This window comes from Phascolarctos cinereus, unplaced genomic scaffold, assembly GCF_003287225.1.
Source record: "Phascolarctos cinereus isolate Bilbo 61053 unplaced genomic scaffold, phaCin_HiC Scaffold_4;HRSCAF=312, whole genome shotgun sequence".
Classification (NCBI taxonomy): Eukaryota; Metazoa; Chordata; class Mammalia; order Diprotodontia; family Phascolarctidae; genus Phascolarctos; species Phascolarctos cinereus.
In genome coordinates, this window is record NW_027555847.1 from 42,703,595 (window position 1) to 42,729,646 (window position 26,052).

At 34.5% G+C, this 26,052-nt stretch overlaps 1 long non-coding RNA gene across 1 annotated transcript in view; it reads left to right on the forward strand.

Annotated features, from left to right (window-relative positions):
* The window catches only part of LOC144454125 (uncharacterized), a 150,159-nt gene that overhangs the window by 83,488 nt on the left and 40,619 nt on the right, over window positions 1-26,052 (forward strand). The window lies entirely within an intron of this gene.

A 26,052-nucleotide genomic window follows, 5' to 3' on the forward strand; every position in this document is an offset into this window, starting at 1 on the left:
ATATCCATTAAAGCATGAGGTTTCACATAAAGATTCACATGGTGAAAAAAATGTGGTCAAGCTACTTTAATAGTTAATGGAGAATGGAAGTTAGTTTTATCCTTATTTCTTTTATAATGAGATTCTGGAAGGATTGGATCAGAAACAGTGAATACTTCTGAGAGATGGTTTGCACATTTTTAGGAGTTATATCAATATTTTGAAGGATTTATAACAGTAGAATTTTAGAAAAGAAAAAGAAACTTAGATCACTTAGTTGAATCCTATCTCTTTACAAATAAAGAAACTGAGGCACTGTGTCATTAATAGCCTTATTTAAGTTTTTGTGATTGTTATGATTAGAAGTCTTCATGGTATCATGGATCAAATGCTGAGCATAGAGTGAAGAAGAGTTTTCTTTAAATGCAACTGTAGACACTGATCTACAAAACCAAATCGATTATACTCTCTGGGCTTGAGTTTCTTCATCCTTTAAATGAGAATGAGGATAATAGCAGCTACCATACAGTATTGTTACAAAGATCAAATGATATAAATTCTATAGATGTAATATTAAATAACCCTTCATGAGCATTAAACTTCTATTTCAGTATCATGTATTAAGAAGGAAGATGACAACAATGATGACAATAACAACAATAACAATGATGGTGATGATGGTGGTGATGATGTAGAAACTCATTCAATTTGTGTACAGATAATAAATACATCTCTATAGGATTGACCCTAGAAGAGGCAGAATCACTCATTGTCTGAATGACTTCTATAGAAATTTCCCAAAATTGTTCAAGTCACTATGGATGTATTAAATAAAATCTTGTAGATATGCATTAGTAGATTTTAGTGGTCAGAAAAAAAATCCTTCAATAAAATTCAATTTATTTTAACTATCCTTAAAAGAGCACAAGTAGATGGTTTTTCTGAGGCTATGTAATTTCCTATTTGAAAGTACGTGAATTGTACTTTGTAAGTGCTTTTTAAGTGCTAGATTTGAGGGTGACATATGCAGAATTTTGACTCCATATTTGAAATTGTCTAAATATCTGTTCCTCCATGGAGTTACAGGAAAAACAGTTTTGGAAAGTAAATCAATGGAAATATTTCCTAGAACCATGTTTCTTTTTTGTTTTTTTAACAAAGTAAACTGTGTATCAAATAGCCAACCCATGGATATTTACAGGTGTAATAAAACTACTGTGCTCAAGGATCCCAGAAGCAAGTAATTGATACTCTCTGGGGTCAGAGTATGATGAATTTTGCATACATCACAAGCCACCCTCTACTTACAGCCTGTTGCAGATTTATTGTTGGTATAATAGTGCCTTTAGGAGTGGAACACCAGGCAATATTTTTAGGCTAAGTGACATCTTGGTAATTTCTAACAGGTATGGGCCAATTGAGAAATGCTGAAAATGTCATTTTTATGTGACTTTTTGCCGATAAAGTCAGCAATACTACTATCACACCCTCCAGAAAAGTAATTTATGTTTAAAGTCTAGATACAATTAGAGGGAATTATATAAAATAGAATAATATTTCTATTTTTCAGCATCAGAAACAATTTCTATTTTTTCAGCAATCAGAAATGATTAATGCTTGAATGGCTTTTCATTACGATCCATGGGCAGAGAGGTGGGGAGAGAGAGAAAAGGAGAGTTAGGAGAATCAGCATCTTCAATTACAGGTCTCTAGTGACCCATACAGAATGATAGAGTTGGAAGTTATCCAGTGCAATCAATACATGAATCATGACCACTCATTGCAACTTCTTTATCATTCAGGCAATCAGTTGTTATCTGAAGATCCTACTATCATAGAGAAGTTTTTACCTCTGAAAGGTACAGTTCTAACTTTGAGGTATCTCTGATTGTTAAGAATTATTTTTCCTGTACATTGAGTACAAATTCACCTGACACTAACTTTCTCCTACTGATCCTTTAAAAAAAAACATTTATTATTTATTTGTTTTAAACATTCTTTTCTTTTAAAATTTTGAGTTCCAGATTCTTTCCCTCCCTCCCTTCCACCCATGATCCACCCACTGAGAAGGAAAACAAAATGACATCAATTATACATGTGAAATAAAACAAAAAAAAATTCCATGTTAGTCATATCACAAAAAAAAAGCAAAAAGAAAAAAAAAGAAGAAAATTATGTCAGTTTGCACTCGGAGAATATCAATTATCTCTCTGGAGGTGGATTGCATTTTTTTCTCATGTGTCCTTTGGAATGCTCTTGAATCCTTGCATTGAAAAGCCATGTTCTTTATAGTTCATCAACATTACAACATTACTGTTGCTCTGCACAGTGATCTTCCAGTTCTTGCCACTTCTTTATATAAATTAATAAAGGTTTTACCAAGTGCTTCTGAAATCATTCCCGTTGTCATTTTTATATCACAACAGTGCTCCATCACAATAACATGCTACAGCCATTCCCCAATTGATGAGCTTTTACCTTAATTTTCAATATTTTTTGCCACCACAAAAAGAGCTGCTATAAATATTTTTGTACATACGGATCCTTTTCCTTTTTCTTTAGTCTCTTTGTGGTGTAGACCTAGCAACGGTATTGCTGGATCAAAAGATATGCAGTATTACAGCCCTTTGGGGATAGTTCCACATTGTTCTCCAGAAGGGTTGTTCCAGTTCACTACTCCATCAGCGATTCATTAATGTACATATTTTCCCACATCCCCTCCAACATTTGCTAGTTCTGATAGGTATGAGGTAATACTTCAGAGTTGTTTTAGATTTCTTTTTTCTAATAAATATTGATTTGGAACATTTTTCCATGATCAGATATTTAGAGTTTACCTTTGACTTCTTCTTCAGAAAACTGCCATATCCTTTGGTCATTTATCATTTGGGAAATGACTTTTCTTTTTTTTAAATAAATTTGACTCAGTTCCCTACAAAGTTGTGAAATGAAGCCTTTATCAGAGAAACTTTTTGTGTTTTTTGACTAACTTCATTTTCTATGCTACCTTTTAGCAAAATGTAATTTCCCTGAAAATGTCTTCCTTGATTACCCCTTAATTAGGTCGATTTTTGCTTTTGCTTTGTCTGGGATCATAGTTTCTATCCCTACCTTTTTCACTTCAGCTGAAGCATTCTGCTCCAGTCTTTATTTTAACTCTGTGTCTTTCTCTTTTAAGTGTGTCTCTTATACATAGTATATTGTTGGATTTTGGTTTCTAATCCATTCTATTATCTGCTTCTGATTATGGGTTAGCTCATCCCATTCATATTCAAAGTTATGACTACTTTATCCTTTTTCCTATTTTCTTCTGTTCATCCTTCTATCTCTTTGTTATCCTCTCACTTCTCAAAAGTCTATTTTGCTTCTGGCAACTACCTCTCCTAATCTTCACTTCCTTTTGTCATCTCTCCCCCGCCCCATATTTTTATACTTTTCCCCTCCTATTTCCCTATTGGACAATATGTATGTGTGTGTGTGTGTGTGTGTGTGCGTGCGCACACGCACATGTATATGTATGTATGTAAATGTGCACATATGTGTATACATGTATATGTGTGTACACGTAAAAGGGATAGCAACAACGCAGACACAGAAACACAAGGCACAGATACACATACGTAGTACATAAACATATGCATGTATTTGCAGATACACACACACACACACATATATATATACATGCATATGTATACACATGTGTGTATGTATATATGTGTATACACATACACACACACACACACACAGGTTTAACCATTGCTTGTCATTCTCTTTGTACTGTAAAAACTATATCTTGGTTTCCTCTTTTATACGAGAAAATTTTTCCTATTCCAACACTTTCTTCTGCCCTCTACCAATGGATAACCTCTTTTTTTGGATATCATCCCAACATATCAACTCCCACCAATGTCTTCTGTCTATGTAGATTCCTTCTATCTACCTTAATAATGACACAGTTCTTAGGAATTCATGTATCATTTTACCATATAAGAATGTAGGTAGTTTAGATTTATTTAGTCCATTATTATTACTATTCCATGTTTACCTTCTTATGCTTTTCTTCAATCTTTATTTGAAAATGCAATTTTCTATTCAGCCGTGGTCTTTTCATTAGGAATGCTTGGAAGTCTTCTGTTTCATTAAGTATCCATTATTTCCTCTGAAAGATTATACTCACTTTTCTTGGGTGGGTGATTGTTCATTGTAATCCTAGACCCTTTAACTTCTAGACTATCAAATCCCAATTCCTCCAGTCTATTAATGTAGAAAGCTGTTAAATCTTTTGTTATCCTCACTGTAGCTCAAAAATATTTTAATTGATTCTTTTTTAAGTATTTTTATTTTTTATTTTTATTTATTTTAATATTTTCACCAATTCATTTATTTTTAGTTTTCAACATTCACTTCCACAAGATTTTGAATTCCTAATCTTCTCTCCATCCCTCCCCTCCCTTTACCCCATGATGGCCTGCATTCTGAGTCCACCTTCACCCAATTTGTTCTCCCTTCTATTCTCCCCACCTTAACCTCTTACCCTTTTATTTTCCTGTAGGTCAAGATAGATTTCCATACCCCTTTGCCTATATATCTTATTTCTCAATCACATGCAGAAACAATTTCTAAAATTTGTTTCTAAAACTTTGAGTTCCAAATACTTTCCCCTTCAACAACCATCATTGAGAAGGCAAGCAATTTGGCATAGTTCATACATGTATAGTCATGCAAAGCACTTCCTTAATAATCATGTTGTGAAAGAGTAACTATATTTCCATCCATCCTTTCCTGGTCCCCATTTATTCTATTCTCTCTTTTGTCCCTGTCCCTCCTCAAAAGTGTTTACTTCTGATTACCCCCTCCCCTAGTCTGCCCTTCTTTCTATCACCATCCCCTCTCTTATCCCCTTCCCCTTACTTTCCTGTAGGGTAAGATAGTTTTCTATACCTAATTGGGTGTGTATGTTATTCCCTCCTTAAGCCAAATCTGATGAGAGTATAGTTCATTTTTTCTCACCTTCCCCCTCTTCCCATTCTACCTCTCCCTTTCTCCTTCTCCCAGTACATTCCTCTCTCACCCTTAGTGTTAGTTTTTTAGATATTATCTCTTCATATTCAACTCACCCTGTGCTCTCTGTCTGTCTGTCTGTCTATCTATCTATCTATCTATCTATCTATCTATCTATCTATCTGTCTGTCTATCTGTATTTTCCCTCCAACTACCCTAATAATGAGAATGGTCTCATGAGTTACAAATATCATCTTTCCATGTAAGCAGTTCAACATTAGTAAGTCCCTTATGACTTCCCTTTTCTGTTTACCTTTTCAGGCTTCTCCTGAGTCTTCAATTTGAAAGTCAATTTTTCTACTTAGTTCTGGCTTCTCAAGAATGCATTAAATTCCTCCATATCATTGAATATGTTAATTTCCCCCCTCATTGATTACACTCAGTTTTGTTGTGTAGTTGATTCTTGGTTTTAATCATAGCTCCTTTGACCTCTAGAATATCATATTCCAAGCCCTCCAATCCCTTAATGTAGAAGCTCCTAAATCTAGTGTTATCCTGATTGTATTTCCACAGTCTTTGAATTGTTTCTTTCTGGCTGCTTGCAATATTTTCTCCTTGACCTAGGAACTATGAAATTTGGAAGCAATATTCCTAGGAGTTTTCCTTTGGATACCTCTTTTAGGAGATGATCAGTTCTATTTTACCCTTTGGTTCTAGAATATCAGGGCAGTTTTCCTTGATATTTCCTTGAAAGATGATGTCCAGGCTCTTTTATTGATCATTACTATCAGGTAGTCCAATAATTTTTAAATTATCACTCCTCGGTCTACTTTCCAAGTCAGTTGTTTTTCCAATGAGATATTCCATATTGTCTTCCTTTTTTTTCATTCTTTTGGTTTTGTTTTATAATTTATTGATTTGTCATAGTCATTAGCTTTCATTTGCTCCATTTTAATTTTTAAACAATTGTTTTTCTCAGTGAGCTTTTGGACCTCCTTTTCCATTTGGCCAGTTCTGCTTTTTATGGCATTCTCCTCATTGGCTTTTTGGACCTATTTTGCCATTTGACCTTATTTTTAAGGTATTTTCTTCAGCATTTTTTTTGATCTCCTTTACCAAGCTATTGACTCATTTTTCATGATTTTCTTGCATCACTCTCATTTGTCTTCCCAATTTTTCCTCTCCTTCTCTTACTTAATTTTCAAAAACCCCTTTGAACTCTTCCCTGGCCTGAGACCAATTCGTATTTTTCTTGGGGGCTCTGGATGTAGGAGCTTTGACTTTGTCATCTTATGGTTGTGTGTTTTGATCATTCTTGTCACCAAAGTAAGATTCTAGTCTGAATTTGTTTTTCTCTGTTTGTATGTCTTGCAAACCAGTTCCTTGACTTTTTAACTCTTTGTTAAGGTAAGCTCTACTTCCAGTGTGGAGATTATACCGTCCCAAGACTTGGAGGTTTTATGCAGCTGTTTTGAGAGGTACTTCTAGGCACCTATAAGTTTTTAGTTCTTCCAAGGTAATATGAAGATCTAAGGGGAGGTGTTTACTCTTTTCCTGGCCTGTGCTCTGCTCTATGAGTGACCACAAGCAATCTTTTCTACCCTGGAAATGGGAGGAGGGTTCCCTGTCCATTGCTGCCCCAAATTGTGCCACACCAGCATTCCTCCTTGCCCCAGGACTGCCACCCAGAACTGGACCCAAATCCAAGCATGGGCAAAGAAAGAGAATTCTGCTTCAAAGCCACAAAGAGATCCCTGCAATCCACCTCTCATCAGCCTCTCGGTCACCCCCCACTGTCTGTGGGCTAAAAGGTCTGGAAGCAACCACAGCTGTGGCCACCACCCCAGGACTGTGCTAGGGCCGGGTTGACCACACTTCTCTCTCACCCAGTTTCAACAGATCTTTCCCACTAATCTTCTAAGTTGCCTTTCGTGTTTGTGGATTCAGAAGTCTGGAAACCAACACAGCTCCCCTTGATTCAGTACCCTGAGACCTGTTCTAGATTCACTGAGGCCCGGACAGCTCATGTGAACAGATTCTTTCAATTTCTATTTTACCCTCTGGATCTAAAATATTGGGGCAGTTTCCCTTGATATTTTCTTGAAATATTTTATCTAGCTTCTTTTTTTTTGGTCATGGCTTTCATGACCTTAATTTAATTATTCTTAAATTATATCATAAATTATGAATTTACATTCTTAAATTATCTTAAATTATTTTCTAGGCTAATAGTTCCCCCCCCAATGAAGTATTTCACATATTCCTCTATTTTTTCATTATTTTGACTTTGTTTAATGTTTTTGGGCATCACATGGAGTCATTAGCTTCCTTTTCCCCATTTCTATTTCTAAAGAATTATTTTCTTTCAAAAAATTTTTTGTATCACATTTTGAATTTGAACTATTCTGCCTTTAAAGGAATACTTTCTCTTTGGTGAATTGTGTACCTCTTCCATAATTACAAAAATTTTTTTGTGGATGTTATTTTCTTTTTTTTTTAAGGCAATTTGGATTAAGTGACTTGCCCAGGGTCACACAGCTGGTAAGTGTCAAGTGTTTGGTCAGAGGCCAGATTTGAACTCAGGTCCTCCTGACTTCAGGGTGGTGTTTTATCCACTGTGCCACATACCTGCCCCTGGATGTTATCTTCTTCAGTGCTTTTTTTGTGCCACTTTTAGGAAGCTCTCAATTTTTTTTGCTATTTTTTCTCTACCACTCATCTCTTTCTTTAGCTGTTCTAAGAATTCTTCCTGGCCTTGGGTCTAATTAGCATTTTCCTTTGAGGCTTTGCTTGTAGCTGTTTTCAAATTCTTGTCTTCTAAGTTTATGTCTTGTCTTCCCTGCCACTGTATTAGCTATTTATGGTTGTTGTTGGTGATTTTTCCACCTTAGTTCTTGACTTTAAACATTATGCTAAGGTTAGGTTCTGCTCACTTGAGAGTGTGGAGTCACTGTACCAAGCTTGAGGATTTTTCATGGATCTGTTTTCAAAGATAGTTCTGGGAATCTGCAATTTTCAGTGTTTCTATAGTGTTGTTATGTTGGCAGAGGTATTGTCACTGCTATCCTTGTCTGTACTGTGTTCTTTCCCTTGGAAAAGCCTCTGCTCTCCTGCAGCCAAAGTACTGGTGTTCCTCTTTACTTTGAAACTACAACCGTATCCTCTGCTCTCTGGTTACTGATCACAAGTGCTGTTCTCTTTCCTGGAACTGTGACTCAAAACCTCATTTGTGATAATTGTCAATCAGCATCAGGCATATCCAATGCCAGAAAAGGGTCCACTTTAATGTTGAACACTTATTCAACCCCCATACTGTCTCTGGGATGAGAGTTCCAGAGGCTGCTACTGCTGTGGATTCCATAGCAGCCTCCAAGGCAAAGACTATTGCTGCTACTGCCCTGCAGGCTTGTACCCACCCTGGTATTACAGAGATATTTCTTGGATCTCCTAACTGTTCTTTGGTTGGATAAATATCTCATTCTGACCTTTTGTTTTATACCACTTCAAAATTAGATTCGACACATTATTTTAAAGTTTATTGGAGAGTAATATCGGAAGTTCACCTGAGTTTCACACTATTCTCCACTACATTCCTCCTATTAAGTCTTGTCCCACAGTGGAGAACAAGAACAATACTAATGCTTCTTTCACAAGTTAGAGGCACAAATTTTCATACAAAACAATATAAGATAATTTACTTCTAAGGATGTCTTAACGAAGCCTGACTCTCCAGTTAAAAACTGAGACAGATGATTCATGTGTGATCAGTTATCCAAGTGATTGAAAAAAATCTCTGAAAATTTTTATAGGTATATATCTGTATCTCTGAGAATTTTAAAGCACTTTCTCTATAAGCTATTAAGGGTTTTTAAAAAATCTTGACACATTTCATAATCATATATCTGATCGGACCAGTGATTTCTTGTTGGAATAGAGAAGTCATAGTGCAGTAATTCTTCTTTTCAATGCAGATTAGTGTAAAACTATTATAAAACTTATAACCTTACATAATTATCTGTCTAAGAATACCCCATATTTGGCCCAAATTATGCCTTACATAATTTAGTTGAAAAATTTGTAAACATACAATATTTACCAGCTACAATTGAGTACAAATTTTGTTTGGTACAATTCATTACACTTGAATTGTGTAGACATGATCTTGTTTTTATTTTCTCAACATAATATATGTGTGTATAAATATATATACACACACATACATACATACATATACATTTATACATACATACAAGCATATATATACATACATACACACATACAGAGTGTCCATATATAAACTATATACATGCGCACTACATTTACTATTTATATGTACAATCTATCTTTCTTTCTGTCTATCTAATGTATATTATCCTCCCATCCATCTATCTATCTACCTATCTATCTATACCAAATTAATGGTAAGTATCCACCTCTTGGTCTAGTCATCTGCTAGAGTCATTGTGACCCATGTATTTTCATAAGAATGTTCACCTGTAGAAGACTCCAGTCAGCCTTAGAGAAGATTGTTTCATCTGAGGGAGTGGGGAGAGCATTCAGATATAAGAGTCATTCCTTTTACCCTACATGGACTGAACGTCTTTTCAAATTTTCTTATGCATTCAATATATATAATAGAACAAATAACAAAATTGATTTAAAGTAGATGCAATATTATTATTCAAAAATTTAGAATGAATTTCCCAATGACCTCTAAAATTTTCATTTGCAGTTTTTTGCTTACAAAATAATTTCATATAGATGTTTGAAGTGATTTAATCAAATTTACATAGAGAAAAAATTCCTGTCTCCCACACTATCTCTATTTATTACCTATACTTCTCTGCTATCAACTCTTTCTGAAGTATTTTAGTGTTCTTACTTCTATAGTTCATTGCATCAGTTATCTGATGTGGACATTCCCTTCAAAGACACATATCAGAAACAAGCCATTCCCACGTCTCCTATGCTTCCTTTGCTCATATTCTATAGATCATCTACAAGTATCAGTCTAATGGCCTAGTGGGTAGAGAGCCAAGGAGCTTCCTCTAACTCTCTTGATGGTACATGGATATCTATGATGCAAAAGAGTTGTGTTTCAGTTACTCACTTTTATTACATGATAGGCCTACATTTTATGTGTGTCTTTTTCCCAGTCATTTGCCTCCATGAAGAAATCTACTATACCACTTCTATGAATTTTTGTTGTTGTTGATGATGATGATGATAAAAACTACATTCATATAGTACCTACTACATGCCAGGCACTGTGCTGAATGCTTAACAAATATCCTCTCATTTGATCCGCATAACAGTCCTGGGAGTCAAGTACAATTATTATCCCCATTATACAGTTGAAGAAACTGAAGAAAATGGAGGTGATTTACCTGGTGTTAAGCATCTACTAAGTGTCTGAAGTTTGAATTCAACTCAATTAATCAATCAAGAAACACTTATTAAGAGCCAATTCTGTGTCTGTATGCTCAGCCCTGAGGGTACAAAAAGAGGCACAAGACAGTTCCTACCCTCTAGGAGCTTACAATCTAATTCAGGAGACAATCTGCAAACACATGTAAATAAATCTAGTTACATGCAGGTTAAATAGAAAGTAATGAACAGCAGGAAGATACTGACATTAAAAAGGTGTTGGGAAGGCTTCCCATTACAGGTGGGAGTTTAGTTGGGACTTAAAGGCAAGGAGATAAACAGCACAGGAGGGACAGCAATCATGGGGAAGAACAGATCCAGTGATTTGTCCACTATCTATGCCACCATTCTGTCCATATACTCCTTTCCAACCTGCCAAATACCTTTAACTACCTTTTGAGTTACTTTTGACACTCAGTTTTCATTCTTTAAAGGGTATGATTCACACCTTCACTGGATGAGTAGTATAGTAATTGTAGTTCTTATTTTTTTACAGAATTTTAAGGTTTTCAAAGCACTTTACATGTATTATTTCATTTGAATTTCACAACAACCTTTTAACATCTTTTATTTAGCTTTGTTGACAAGTGTCTCTAGGATGATTTTGCTTAGATAGTTCTTTTACCAAAGTTTCTTCATATTAATTATTTCCCTTCTGTGGTTTTGTGATGTGACATCATTTATAATCTTCAACCTCTCTCCTGAATAATATTTTGAAAAAAAATTACAAATGACAATTTCCCTTGGATAGTATGTCACTCTGGTCAGTGAGGAAGTCATATATTTACTGGCTTTGACTTTCCTAGTTTTTTATGTTTTTATGGAAAATAATTAAAATTTTAAAAAAATATGTGTTTTTATGGAAAATAATTAAAATTAAAATCTTATGGAAAATAATTAAAATATAAAATGGTTATTGTTAATATCAGAATCAATTTTTCTATTCATTGTCCATTTTATTCTATCTTAGCATCTTATTAAATAGGTCAGGTTAGAGTTATAATAGCATGGCATAGCTTTTCTTCATTATTTTTTTCTCAACTAACATTAATTTTGCTTGTTGCTCTAACACATCAGTGACACTGCTTTAGAAATTGCTGACTTGGGAATGACTCCTACACAAATAGCTTCTAATTGACTAAAATATAATCATATTACTTTTATAGAGTTTGATACTGCCTATGTGAGATGTCTCCCCATTCTTTTTTTCTAGAAAGGTCGTCCTGGTACAGATGTATCAGCCTTCTATCTGTCTACAAACCATTGGCTCCTCTCATTTCTTACTCCAAAAATAACTTATACATCATTTTTTTCACCATCCTTCCCAAAATCTTATATTATATTTTCATCAAATATTAAAGTACGTGTTGATTTAATCTAGAGGTTCCTTCAACAGCCACAAAATTTTCTCCAACAGTAGACCATAACATTTCCTTTTCCCTTTCAATCTTGGCTTTCAAATGATTATTCTGAACCACAGTGTTACTGCATCCTTTATGTTATCATCCTCCTGAACCAATATTTCTTAAGTCCCCCCTTGTGTGAATGGCCCTGCTCCAAGCATTTCTCAGGTTTTACTGAGGGAAAAAAATGGAAACCTTGGTCTTGGGAAGTTTTCAATCCAAAAGGAAAAAGAAAACAAAAATGGCAAAGAACACTTAGCATGTTCACATGTAAAATCACATGGAAATAAACACATGTATTTTATATAGAACCATATACATTTACATAACTCATTTCCTTGAAATGAATTGACATTAATGGAAGATTGAGGCTGGTCTCAGTTAAAGTTTAAAAGGTTTCATGGAATTGAGGTAATGTGTGTATTTTGAAATACCAGTCATCACAAAGCAATAAGCAGTAGGGGGATGCCAAATAATGAGAAACAAAATTCTCTACATATATATAACAGTCAAAATGAATAATTATTGTTGTCCAACACAAGCATTCCATTAGATCATCTTCATGAATGATATATATTGCGCAGTTCTCCCTGTAAAGGGTAATGGATAGTGATACTTACAGCACTAAGATGAACAAAAACTTTGGGATATCTATTTTATAATCACGATGTGTGTAGAAATGGTAGACAGTTTTTGTGCCACAATCTAATGGAGCTGAACAAATGAATCCGTACACATACATATATGCATACACATATATACACACAGACACATGTGTGTGCATGTATGTGTGTGTGTGTGTGTGTGTGTGTGTATGTGTAGATCTGGCGTTAGTGGCCTGGGGGGCCCGCATTTGAATCATAGCTGTACAGTTTCATCGTATGATATCCTGGGCAAGGAGCTGAGCATCTCTGAAGCTTTATTCCCTCATATGTAAAATTAGAGTATCAGATACAGGAACTCTCAATTTTCTTGTGTTTCTAAAATCTTTTAAGTACATATAATGTTTTATACTTTAAAGGTGATGGAGGTAATATGATAAAGAACAACATAAGGACCGGGGATTTTGTTGTTTGGAGAAAGTAGCATGGAACTCGTTATATATAGTAGCTCAAAATGGATGCTAAAGGGGACAACGTAATTCTTGATGGGAATATAACACAAGAAATAAATACGATATATTCATATGACATTAGGAAGATACTAGTCACTATAGGACTTCAACCCTGCTGTAGTTATTAATTAACTCATTTTGTTGCCTGGGGAAAAAGTCTTTCTTGCCCATCCTCCTTATGGTTCTTGTGTGTTTGAGGAGGGGTAAAGAGGTGGGCCAGAATTATGACAACTTGAATTCCAATCCTATCCCTTATTTCCTAACCTACTTATCTTTATGTGTTTGTCTAAGCTCTCTTTTAGGTTTTTAAGATATGGATTAAAGATAATATATTTTTTCATAGGATTTTGTAGAAATAAAGTAATTATGTGATCATAATGATGATACTGAAAATGATTGTGTGATTTACATAGAATTTTACAGATATTATCTTTTCTGATCTTCATAACAATACTGTGAATTAAATGCTATTATTCTGTCTATATTACAGATAAGGAAACTGAATCTGAGAGAGGCCAAATGGATGTCCCAGGTTCATACAGCTAGAAAGAGTCTAATGTTGGTTTCAAGCACAAGTCTTCTTAATTCCAAATCAGACTAGTCTATTCACTGAGCCAGGTAGATGCCATGAATTAGACAATCATATTGAAAGTGTAATATAACTATAACCTATTTTTGTTAACCAACCAAGACATGACCAACATTTCTATAAGCAAATACAGAACTGTCAGACAATAGGCAATAAATATTTTTGACTCCTGGCCATTGATTGGCACATTTCTAGGAAACTGGGGAGAAAAGATCATTTAGGCAAATGATAATAAAAAGAAAGTAGTGTATGACAATATTTGTGGAGGATTATGTGTGATAGGGTATCAGAGGAGAGACAGCTAAATGTACCTCAATTATTTGAGATCATTTCAAGGAGGTAATGGGGCTTGAACTGGGCCTTGAGAAATGGCTATGTAGAGCTGGTCTGTAACAAAAAAAGGAAATTTTCTATTCATAGAGGAGAGTGATGAGAGTGGTTAATTCAATGGGAAAAGAATGAAAAGTCAAAGGAGTATAGCATATATAACAGATTTAGCTAAGTAAAAGAGGAAGCAGTTTTTGCTTCTGTGAGATATGAAAGACATACATTTAGAAGCAACATAGCATAATAAATAGTGCTGAACTTTGAATCAAGAAATATTGGGTTCAAATTTTATTTCAAACAAGTAATACCTCTATGACCCTAAATCATTCAGCCTTTCTGAACCCATAGTTCACCAACCTGTAAAACTGACATAAAAAAAAAGGACCTACCCCTTGGATCAAATGAGATCATAGATGTGTACAATGCTTTACAAACTTTAAATTGATTGGTAAGCATGATACATTATGATAATTATGTAAATTACAATAAAATAGATTATGTTAGTCTTTAAGCCTTTACAAAGCATTTGGTCTTTTAAAATTTATTAATTGATTTTTCATTTAAAAAATTGAATACAAAATTCTTTCACTCCTTGTAGCCCCTCCCCTAGCCATTGAGAAAGCAAGCAGTCTGATACTCATTATAAATGTGTAGTCCTATAAAACATATTTCTATATTAGCCATGTAGCAGAAAAATAAAATAAAAGAAAAAATATGCTTAAATCTGTGCTCAAAGTTTATCAGTTCTCTCTCAAGGTGGATAGCATTTTTCTTTATGAGTCATTTGGACTATTTTTATATCATTGTATTGATCAGACTAGTCAAGTCTTTCATAGTCTGTCATCATTATAATATTGTTGTTATTGTGTACAATGTTCTGGTTTTCCTACTTCACTTTGTATCAGTTCTTATGAATCTTACCATTTTTTTCTGAAATCATCCCCCTTCTCATTTCTAATTTATTTTTCAGTCATTTTAGTCATGTATGCCATTCCATAAGCCCATTTAGGGTTTTCTTCACAAAAATATTAGAGTGATTTGCCATTTCTTTCTTTGCATCATTTTACAGATAAGTAAACTGAAGCAAACAGGGTTAAGTGAGTTGCCCAGAGTCACACAGCTAGTAAGTGTCTGAAGTCAGACTTCAACTCAGGTTTTCTTGACTCCAAGCCTGGCATTCTCTCCATTTTCCCACCTACTGCCCTTTTCATTTCTTATAGAACAATAATATTCCAGCACAATCATATACCATAACTTTTTCAGTACTACTCAGTTGATGGGCATTCCCTCAATTTGCAACTTGTTGCCACCATAAAAGAGAACTGTCACACATATTTTCGTATGTATTTTTGTATGTATACATATATTTTGTAGATAAGTCCTTTCACCTTTTCTTTGATGTCTTTGAGTTACAGATCTAGTGGTAGTATTGCTTGGTCAATGGTCATGGAAGGCTTTGGTTTGGAGGGGGTTGACCAACATGGAGATTAGTGGTTAGGAAAAAAAATGAGCCCAATTCACCACAAGAGAGTGCCAAAAATACTCTGTGGTATTGATGCCTTAGGTAAATTGTGGATGTTGATGATGGATACTTCAAGGATAGATAAAGATGGAAGGAATAGAAGAAGAAGGAGGAGGAGGAGGAGGAGGAGGAGGAAGAGGAGGAGAAGGAAGATAATGATGATGATGATGTTGATGGTGGTGATGATGATGATGATGATGATGATGATGATGATGATGATGATGGTGATGGAGATGTTGATAAATACACTGATACTAGCATTTTACAAAGACCAGCCTGGTAGTTCTGGTGGATAGACAGGAGGGGAAAAACACAGTTAGACAAATTTTGAGGTCATTAAGACTGAAGTCTTGTATTAGAAAAGTATTAATAAGTATAGTGTAGAGAAGATGAGATGGCTCTAATTGACATATCAAAGGAAGAATAACAAACTTTTTTTCTCCTGGGATGGTGCTTTCGGTTATCTAGTGCCATGATTTCTTTGATAGTAGGGAATTCCTGATTTGGAAATTCTCCACCAATATCATCACTGAATCATGTGTCATTTGTATTCTTAGAGATTTAGTTGGAGCACTGAAAAGTTGTAAATTACCTCACTAGGAATTACTTAATGTGCTGAAAAGAGTACTGAATCTAGAGTCAGAGAACCTTGGTTCAAATGTCACCTGGCCTACTTACTACCCATGTTACTATGTAACCTTGGATACATCACTAACCTTCACTCAGCACAGTATTTTCATCTGAAAAATTAGTGCGCATTGCTCTAAATTACCCCTAACATCCTTTCCACATTTAAATCTAGGCTCATATAATCATACAGTTACTATGCTTCACAGGCCAGTATTATATTGAGGTTTTCTAGATGCCAAGGCTGGCTCAATATCCCATTTGCCAAAAATCCTCTTCACGTGTTGGACACAGGGTATGAAAGGAGAAACTTATATAGAATAACATCCAAGTTCATCAGCTAACAACGGAAGTAGGGAGTTTAGGAAAGTGAGATTTTTGTTGGGAAAATGGATGAGTTTAGCTTTGGGCATGTTGAGTTTAAGTTGACAGCCTGACAGATAATCTTGTACAGAGATAGAAACACCACAACAAGGAGATGAAATTGATTTCTGTGATTCATTAGCAATTTATGGAGTGCCTACTATGTATAAGATCATGTAAGAAATGGTGGAATTAAGGAAATGTTGTGAGCCAGGAAACAAAACCTTCAAGTGACCTCCAAATTGAATTTACCTTTGTTTTGTTCTTTTTAGTCTGTATGTATGGTTTTGTTTGTTTATTTTTTTAAACATAGTTACATTTCATTCAGGGAAAAGCATATTCTTACTGTCAGATCCTTTCTCTCTTAGCCTAGAAACTCATTTAAAACAATTGAAAACAAATATTTCCTTTGTCCCTGATTATTTAAAAACATTTTTTTTCTTGAAACCTAGAGATCACAAGTGTTGTTTGCACATTTTGCCAAAAATCCACAAAGAAACAGATTTGAGTAGGACATACATACACACACACACACACACACACACACACACACACACAATATTAAAGTTTGGGAAGGAAATAAAAATCCTGAACTCTTCTGGCCAGCTCTTTAACTAATCAATTATAAATTTAACATATGATGACAATATTATAGTTTGCTACAGAAAAGTAAAACAGAACTCCTCCTTATTGTTCCTGTTTATATAGTATTTCATGAAATATATTTTAGAATTTCAGTATTTCAGGTAACACATACCATTAAAATGAATATAGCAGTTAATTTTGTGGACAGAATTCTACACATCCATATTGATCACATCTGAAGGTCTGATCTGAAGGTTACAAAATTTCCAGATAATCCTCTCTTTGGCTTTACAGAATGTAAGCTCTTTGAGGGCAAGGAATATCTATCTGTGTATCTATATTTGGATCAATTTACATATCAATTGATGTATCTATTCTATATGCATACACATAAGAATATTTTATCATTTTTTTCTTTATCCCTCCTAGAACAATGTTACGCACAGAAAAGATATAGCAAATGCTTTTCAAATTGGATTTAATTTATTTTTAAATGGAGACATTTATCAGAGGTTTATGTTACTGCCATAGAAGAGATACCTTATAGAATCTAAGGAAAAAAGTGAATCTGGATAGATCAGGAGATATTTGGGGGGGGGTCCATAGAAATCATGGGAGTCCTTAGATAGATTTCAAGGGATCTGTGAACTTGGTTATAAAAACTTTACATTTTAATTTTCACTGATTTCTAACAGAAATCTAGCATTTCCTTTAATATTTTAATTAGTCAATAAATAATTATTTTGAGGAGTCCATAGCCTTAACCAGACTACCAGTGGAGTCCAAAAAAGATAGTTAAAAACCCCAGCTATAGAGTGCAGAACTATATATGCATGCTACTATTTAGACTTGACACTTCTAAAATGAGATCACTTAAAAAATTTAACCTAACTATTCACCTATGGGTAGGAAAAGCCGATAATGAATTCCTGTTATCCAAATTGTGCTATATAGTTGGATTAATAAGACATAAAGCTCATCACACATGGGTAAAGTAAATATAGATAGTGAAGTGGGCCAGGAACAAAGCAGGGCCAGAAGAAGGATTGCCTCTGGGAAATTGCCAATTTCATTTAATGACCCCAAACTTCTTGCTGAAATTGCAGGCATTCTTTTCAAACAAAAACACAGTCATATTGATGTGGTATGCATGTCATGGGACTCTATAGTTCTCAAGGAACTCCTGTCAAGGTTCCATTAAAAGACAATAATAGGTGGTTGGAATACATGAGCATGTACTGCCCATTACAAATAAGGAATTAGAAGGGAAACCATGTAAATAATTCCACTTGAGCATAGACGATCAAAAAGAATCAGGCTATTCATGTGGAAAGAGTGGAGGGTAATTAATGGAGTATTCACATGTTCCACTGGGGTCCCAAGTCTCTCAGGAAAACTACAGGTGGAATATAGATATACTAGGTGGATTCTTTTTTGGTGAAAATATAAGAAAACACAAAAGGATGTCAGACATAAAGGGAAGAAAAGAGGGAGCCAGGACCTGAATTATTGGAAGGAAATTCCATATCAATCATATCAAAGATAATTTGAATAAACAAAAAAAAATAATAAAGCAGGTCTGGCACCCTTAGACTGAAATCCAAGTTCTATGTATACTGACATTTCTTTTCTCCTACATTGTCATTTATTTCACTTGCTGAAGCTATTGGCACTTCTTATGTAGAAAAGCTGAATATTTGTCAAATGTTGTATGGATAACCTAGCATTAGATGGGATGGTATCATGTTATTTTTAAGCAACAAAACAAAATAAAACATCTGGAGTATATAGATGTGATCAATTAAAAATAGCGTACTCTTTCAAATTGCAAATACAAAGGTCACATTTCTCTCTTTCTCTTATTGTTTCCCTGTTTCTGGATTCCCCTAACCATTTGCTTCTCCTCCCTCTTGACTGCATTCTGGCCAGTAAATGGCTAATTAACACTTCAACCCAGAAGGTGGGAATGGGAGGAGGAGGAAGATGAAACTCATCAGACAACTCTGCTATTTCTAAGCAGCACTGGTAAAAGAAAATGTGAGGGAAAACACTTATCCTGTTGGTTAAGAGGCACTTAGGGAATCATCTGTGAATGTTATTTATCCAGCTTATTCTGTCCCCATGGGCAATTACAAGTCAATTGCTCTATGCTGTTCTCTTCAACTGTTTTCAAATTGCTATTTGCAAATTATCATCATGAAAATCACTGCCAGGCAGTTTAGGCACAAATAGATAATGTTCATTAAACAATGCCACCATACTGTAATACAACAGTTCTACTACAGTGGGTGTCTGCAAACACAACTGCTCTAGGCCTTTCAGCTAATACGATTTGTCAGTTGAACTGATATATTATCAATGAATAGTGCAAGGAAAGGAAACAATTAAAATATGTGTGGAGTGAAAGCCCAAATACACAGACTCATGGATTAAATTATTTTAATAGTAGTAAGTTAGACACATAACCAATATCAGTAAGAATTTATTGATGTTTGAATTATGACACTTTTGACTCTCATGTGAAAATAGTAAGAAATAGAATGATGGTCAGAGAAATTGAGAATTAAGAGGGACAACTGTTCCCTGTACTAGAGAAATATAATCAAGGAACAAGAGTTCATAAGGCACATTTTAGGGAATCAGAGAATTACTGAGTTGTCTTGATTTCCCCAATGCCATAGAATCAGTATCATATGTAACATGAAATGAAAATTCTTTTTGTCCTTCCCCCTATCCACCCATATTTATGCATGCATCTTCTTTCCTCTTGAGATATTTACAATAAAAAAAAAAAAAGAACAAACCCATTCACATTCTTAGGTGGAATCATGACAAACTCAGGCTGAAAGAGGATGAAAAGGAATGGATGATGATTCCTTGATTCTCTAGTAATTAAAGAAATTATTGATTTGGGGAGGAGGAACAATAACTAGGTACTTGGGGATAATGGATATCAAATTGTGATGACATAATTAGCCACATTTAATTATGAGATATAGCCCAATAAAAAGATGCAAGAAAAGATTTCTCTTCTGGTCTTGCGAAAAGCTGGAGGATATTTTGGGATCTAAATAACCAAAACTGTATTTGTTTCCTTTAACTGGATGCTTATAAGGGTGCAGTTAATTGCATCCTAAGCGATAGGTGACAGTGAAGTTTCTAGGCCCTGTAAGCAGGAGCAGGGGAGCCATAGATGAGCCAATTAATTATGAAGTCCTCAAGAGTATGCCCTGGTTTTCTTCTATTGGAAGGTACTTCTGACACAAAATATATGAAAGGCTTCTCAGGTCATGGTAAACATATGCTTCAAGAGTTCATAGATCCACTCTATAATATCCCTATTCTATTCGATGTGCAATCTTCTGGTAGCAAATACTGTGCTGTTGCTCCAGAGTACCTGACTACAGTACCTTAACAAGAAACACTATTGAATTAATGTTCCTGACTTTTTCTTACTCTCACTTTCTCTTCAAAATTTTAGTCACAGAATTTCAGAGTTGGAAAGAACCTCAATGATGATTTATTCCAACACCTACTAGGACAGGAATTCTCCCTACAACATACCCATCAAAATGGTCATCTCTGTTTAGCTTGAAGTACTCCAGTGTGGTAGAACCCATTACTCCCGAGGCAGCCAATTGCCTTATAAGACAACTCCAAATTTTAGAAGTTTCTTACTTGAAGGTTAAACTAGTCCTTTTTTGTCCCTTTCACCCACTGCCCCTATTCTGTACTATGAGGCCAAATCTAAAATGTGAAAATTCTTCATACTGACAAACTTTCAGATCATTATGTACAGTTGTGATTTTGTAATCATGTCTAGCTAGGCCAAAAACCGTCAGTTTGAAAGACATGTAGATAAAATATTTATTAAGTGCTTACTTTATTCCAGATACTGTGCTAACCACTGGGTATATAAAAACAAGAAAACAAGATAGTTCCTACTCTCCAGAAGCTTACATTCTAATGGGAGAACATAACACCTAAGGGAAGCTAGAATGCAAGTAGGGCACCACACAGAGACAAGGATTCACAAATATGTAGGCGATGTAGTCGAGAGATAAAAGTGAGCACTGTGGCTTTAGTTTATGTTGATGTGGCTGTGCCAAACAAGGACTCACCAATGATCTAGCTGGCTGCAGGTGGAGTCAATCTCAGGGGGACAAGATAATTGGCATGTAGGTGGGGTATTCCAGAAAATGATCCAGAAGGGAAGTAAGCTATATGGTTGAGACTTTTAATTACATGGCCTTTGAATTTATTTCAAACAATTCTTGTATTACATAAAATTGAGGATCTTTATCAAACTAGTTCCATTCTCCTGCATTTCCCAAATTTATCAATGTCTTTCTTAAAATGTGGCACCCTGAATGGAACAGAGTTCTGGCATACCAAGAGCAGAGCAGTAGGAGTAGTCAACTGGGCAGGCGCAGGGAATTAGGAGGTGTTTTCTCTCTAAAGAATTTAAAAATAGTAATAAAACAATTGAAAGTTCATTACGATGATTGGAAATGATGCCTGCAATAAAATACTCTTACACCTACAGAATCTTGTGTTGCTCTGTATGCTGTACAGCCCCCATAAGACTTTAGTCTTCTAAGAGGTCTCAGCTACAACCTTTCACTGTGAGATTGACATTTCTAATGGTTCCCATTTATTTGTACTTGCTTCTGGTAAAGTTATTTTCTCTATCCCCCATGGTACTACATATTCCTGCATTTAAATAGTAGATTCAGCATAAACAATGATATGACAGTGATTTTAAAGGAATAGAATTTGTGTGCTACTTCAATTCTCTCATTCTGTGTGAACACACTGAGTTTGTAACCTGTGATTAAAATAACATGAATTATGAGGTGAATATTTTTGTTTGCTAAATGCAAATTTTAGCTCATATATAAAAATCAGATTTCAAATTTGACTTTTTTTTTTGGCGAGGCAATTGGAGTTAAGTGACTTGCCCAGAGTCACACAGCTAGTAAGTGTTATGTGTCTGAGGCCAGATTTGAACTCAAGGTTCTCCTGACTCCAGGGCCAGTGCTCTATCCACTGCACCACCTAGCTGCCACCAAAATGTGGCTGTTTTTTAAATAGAAATTTTTCTTCTTTTGATATTTTTAATTGTTTTGAAACTAAATAACCAATTAAGAAAATTAGATGTTTCGTTAGCGGTACAATTTTAATAGTTGCCTAAATTGTACCATTTGCAGATGTTTTCATTTTCAAAATGGGATTTTTAGAAACCTTGCCTAAGATTTTCACAGCTATTTGTATTTTTGCTTCATGTGAAAGAAACATATATGTGTAAGTGTTTCTCCAATTATATATTAAGACAGTTGTTTATTTTTTTTAAATTTCAGTTCAAAATCATTCCATCTCTCACTTCCTCCCCTGCCCCTTCCCTGAGATGCTAAGCAATAAGATATAGGTTATACCTGTGCAATCATGTAAAATATTTCCATATTACCCATTTTGTACAAGATGACTCTAATAAAAGAACAAAAAAGAATCAAATACAGGAAGTGATAAATAGCATATTTCAGTCTCTATTCACACAAGATCAGTTCTTTCTCTGGAGCAGATAGTATGCTTCATCGTTAGTCTTTTGGGATTGTCTTGGATAATTGTATTGCTTAGAATAGTAAGGCAATTTACAATTCTTCATCATACATTATTGCTTTTACTGTGTACCATGTTTTCCTGGTTCTGCTCCCTTCAATTTGCATCACTTCATGTAAGTCTTTTCAGATTTTTCTGAAATCATCCTGCTTGTGATTTCTTATAGCACAATAGCATTCCTTTGCAATCTATACCACAGCTTGTTTAGCAATTCCCCAAATGATGGGCATCCCCTCAATTTCCAATTCTTAGCCACCAAAAATGAGCTGCTATAAATATTTTCATACAAAAGGTCTTTTTTTTTTCCTTTTTATGTATGCCTTTGCGATATAGACCTAGCAGTGATATTGCTGGAGTAAAGGGTATGCACAGTTTTATAGCATTTTGGGGGCATAGTTCTCATTTGCTCTCCTGAATGGTTTGATCAGTTTACAGCTCCACCTAGAGTGCATTGGTGTTCCACTGAAATTAAAACAAAGAAAAAGTATTCTGCAATCAAATGTGAGTGGAGAGACTCAAAAGGGATGACTCGTTGGGTAAAGTCATTTAACTATTTCAGAATCAACCTGGCCATGTCGCCTATTGGATATTAATGGGTGATGAAGTTCAATTTTAACAAAGCCATTGACAGCTTTGGAAATTGTTGCTCAAAGTCAGAAATGTAAAGTTATTGATCATTATTGCTAAAGTCAAGTATGTAGATGTAAGTTTTTCCTCCTTTTTCAAAAAAGTAATAAAAATTTTTTAAAAATAATTGATACAGAATTTCTCACCTTTTAATCATGTATTTTATTTATTTTTACTTGTGATATATACACACATATATACATATATATGTACATATACGTATACATACATATATATATGCACAAATATATACATATATACATACATACCTACATAGAAATAGACTTTGTGTATGTATGTGTGCATATGTACCCTAATTGGAATATACATACATACATATGTATATGTATATATGTACATATGTGGGGTTCAATAAAAGATAATTTTCCTTATCAACATTTGTTTTCTGCTCCTTCTTATTATTCGTCTCATTTCATGATTAACACCAAAAAAATAGCATTTTCTAATAGGTTGGGGGTGAGTTATAAGTTATCCTATCCAAGTGCTAATATGGAAAGTACTCCACTAATGTGAGATATTTCAGATATTGTGTGATCAGTAGTTAGCACAGCGAGATTGCCAACTTTTCATTCCTAGAAGCTATATGTACATTATTGAAGCCTAATATCACACTGGCTTTTTTGATTTCCATATCACAGAACTTATACATATTGAGCTCACAATCAGTCCACTAAAATTCTACATCTTTTTTTTTTCAGAAAAATTGCTTTGTAGCTAGTTCTCACCTATCTAATACTTGTGAAATTGATTATTTGAAACCAGGTGAAAGGCTTTAAATCGATTCATGTTAAGCTTCTTCTTTTTGATGATATTCCATCTTTTTGGTAAAAAAAAAATAGATGTACTTATTCAATTAGGTCCATTATTCTTGTCTGTCAGGATCTTTTGGAAACTTGACTTATAAGCAGTATGTTAGATACACTTCCTGAGCAGGATATTCATATATCCAAGTCACTTATGAAAATGATTTAAAAAAATCACTAAAGAGCACAGATATTCCATTGGAAATCTCCTTAAAGGATATATAGAATAGCTTCAAAGAAGATCACTCTTTAGGTCAAATCATTCAATCATTGCAGAATCCATCTAATACTACTTCACTAACTCAATTTTCTCAATATTGTAAACAGGAAAAACCTGAGAAAATGTACCAAATCCTTTGACAAAAAATTTATCTAAATTAGAAATTATAATTCAGTGGTGGAATGTCATAAACACCGTTACATGCAGTCACTGGTTTTCTTTCTGGTATGGTAAAGGAAAATGACTGATATAACAACAAAAGGCAAGATTTAAAGTCTCCCTTACACACACACACACACACACACACACACACACACACACACACACACACAAACACACACACACACTGTAATCTAGATAAATTTCTACAGCAATAACCTGATCTATTATTTTAATAAATCCATCAAAAAGGTCATCTTTTGGCATTGCATGAGTGGTATTTGATGATTTTATGCTGTTCATTGCTTCCCATTCTAAATTTACACTAAGCGTATATTTAATAAAACATTCTAGAATATTAGAAGGAGTGAAAGCCACCACATTGCCCATTACTTAACAGACTTTATTCTCTTCCTTTTTCTGAAAATGAGGTCATTTGCTCTTCACTGCTGTAGCTTTATCTATTCACTTCTTCCTCAGTTGTTCCAATATCATTTCCAGTGGCTCAGAAATTTCATCTCATAGTTCTTTTGGTACTGAGGAGGTAGGCCACCTGACTTAAGCTTCTCACATGAATCAGATCATCAATTTGCTCAGCTTGGCATCAAGTCCATATTAACCATTTTTGTTCTGTCTGAAGTCCAAGTATCTTTTGGAAGAACAAACATGAGCAACATAAGAATTTAATTCTGCCATCTCTCTATTATCATTTATTCACTCCTCATCCATATCAAACTGTGATCTTATCCTTTCTTTCATCCTCCATCTCTCCTTCCTCCTTAGTATTCAAAATAACCTTTTGATTTTTGTCTGTAAATTGCCTCATGAGTTTCATTTGTTTTAATATTTAGCATGCCTGGTGTTGTTCTTACAGACTATGTCATTTTTTTAATACATCCTCTGCTATCAGCCCTTACTTCCCTTTTCTATAGGTATATTAAAAATTTAAGTTGGCTGGTGAAATCTCTTTCATCTGCATGATCCCTTTAGAAAACTTGCCTTTTTTAACTTGTCACCAGAATTGTTTATCTTTGAATTTTTCAAATTTTATTCTTAAGAGTTTCCTATCCCTCCTCAACTGACTCCCCTTGCAGAATTTATGCCTACAGAATCCTAGCTGTTCTACCTCTGAATCTATTTAAATCTATTTCCCCATAATCTGGGACATATTTCAGACTTATCTCATTTTTTATTCTCTATCACAAACCCAAAAAAGTCGTATTCACTTAGCTTAAAGTTTCACATCATTTTCATGACAGCAAGAAATTCATCTTTATTGATGATAATCACATTGAGATTGTCATTTCCTCCTATTGGTTCCTTTAGATATCAATAGATGAAATTGTTTTCAAGATGAGTCAAGAAGCTATCAGTGACTCTGTTTGGCAGAAATCTCAGGAAAAGGTCTAAATAATTGGAGGCTTTCATCACTACTATATGATTCTTCTCTGCCAGGCTTCTATTGTTTACTAATTTCCTCATCTATTTTCATTTTATTTCCAAATTGACTGCAATATATTCAGATGACAATATCACTTATATACATTCTTCCGCTGATCTTAACCCAAATACTTCTTCTGTTTCTTTTATTTAAACACCTGATTATATCTTCAAATGTATCTCCTCAAAATAAAATTATATTTAAATCCTCTGAAACACACCCTTA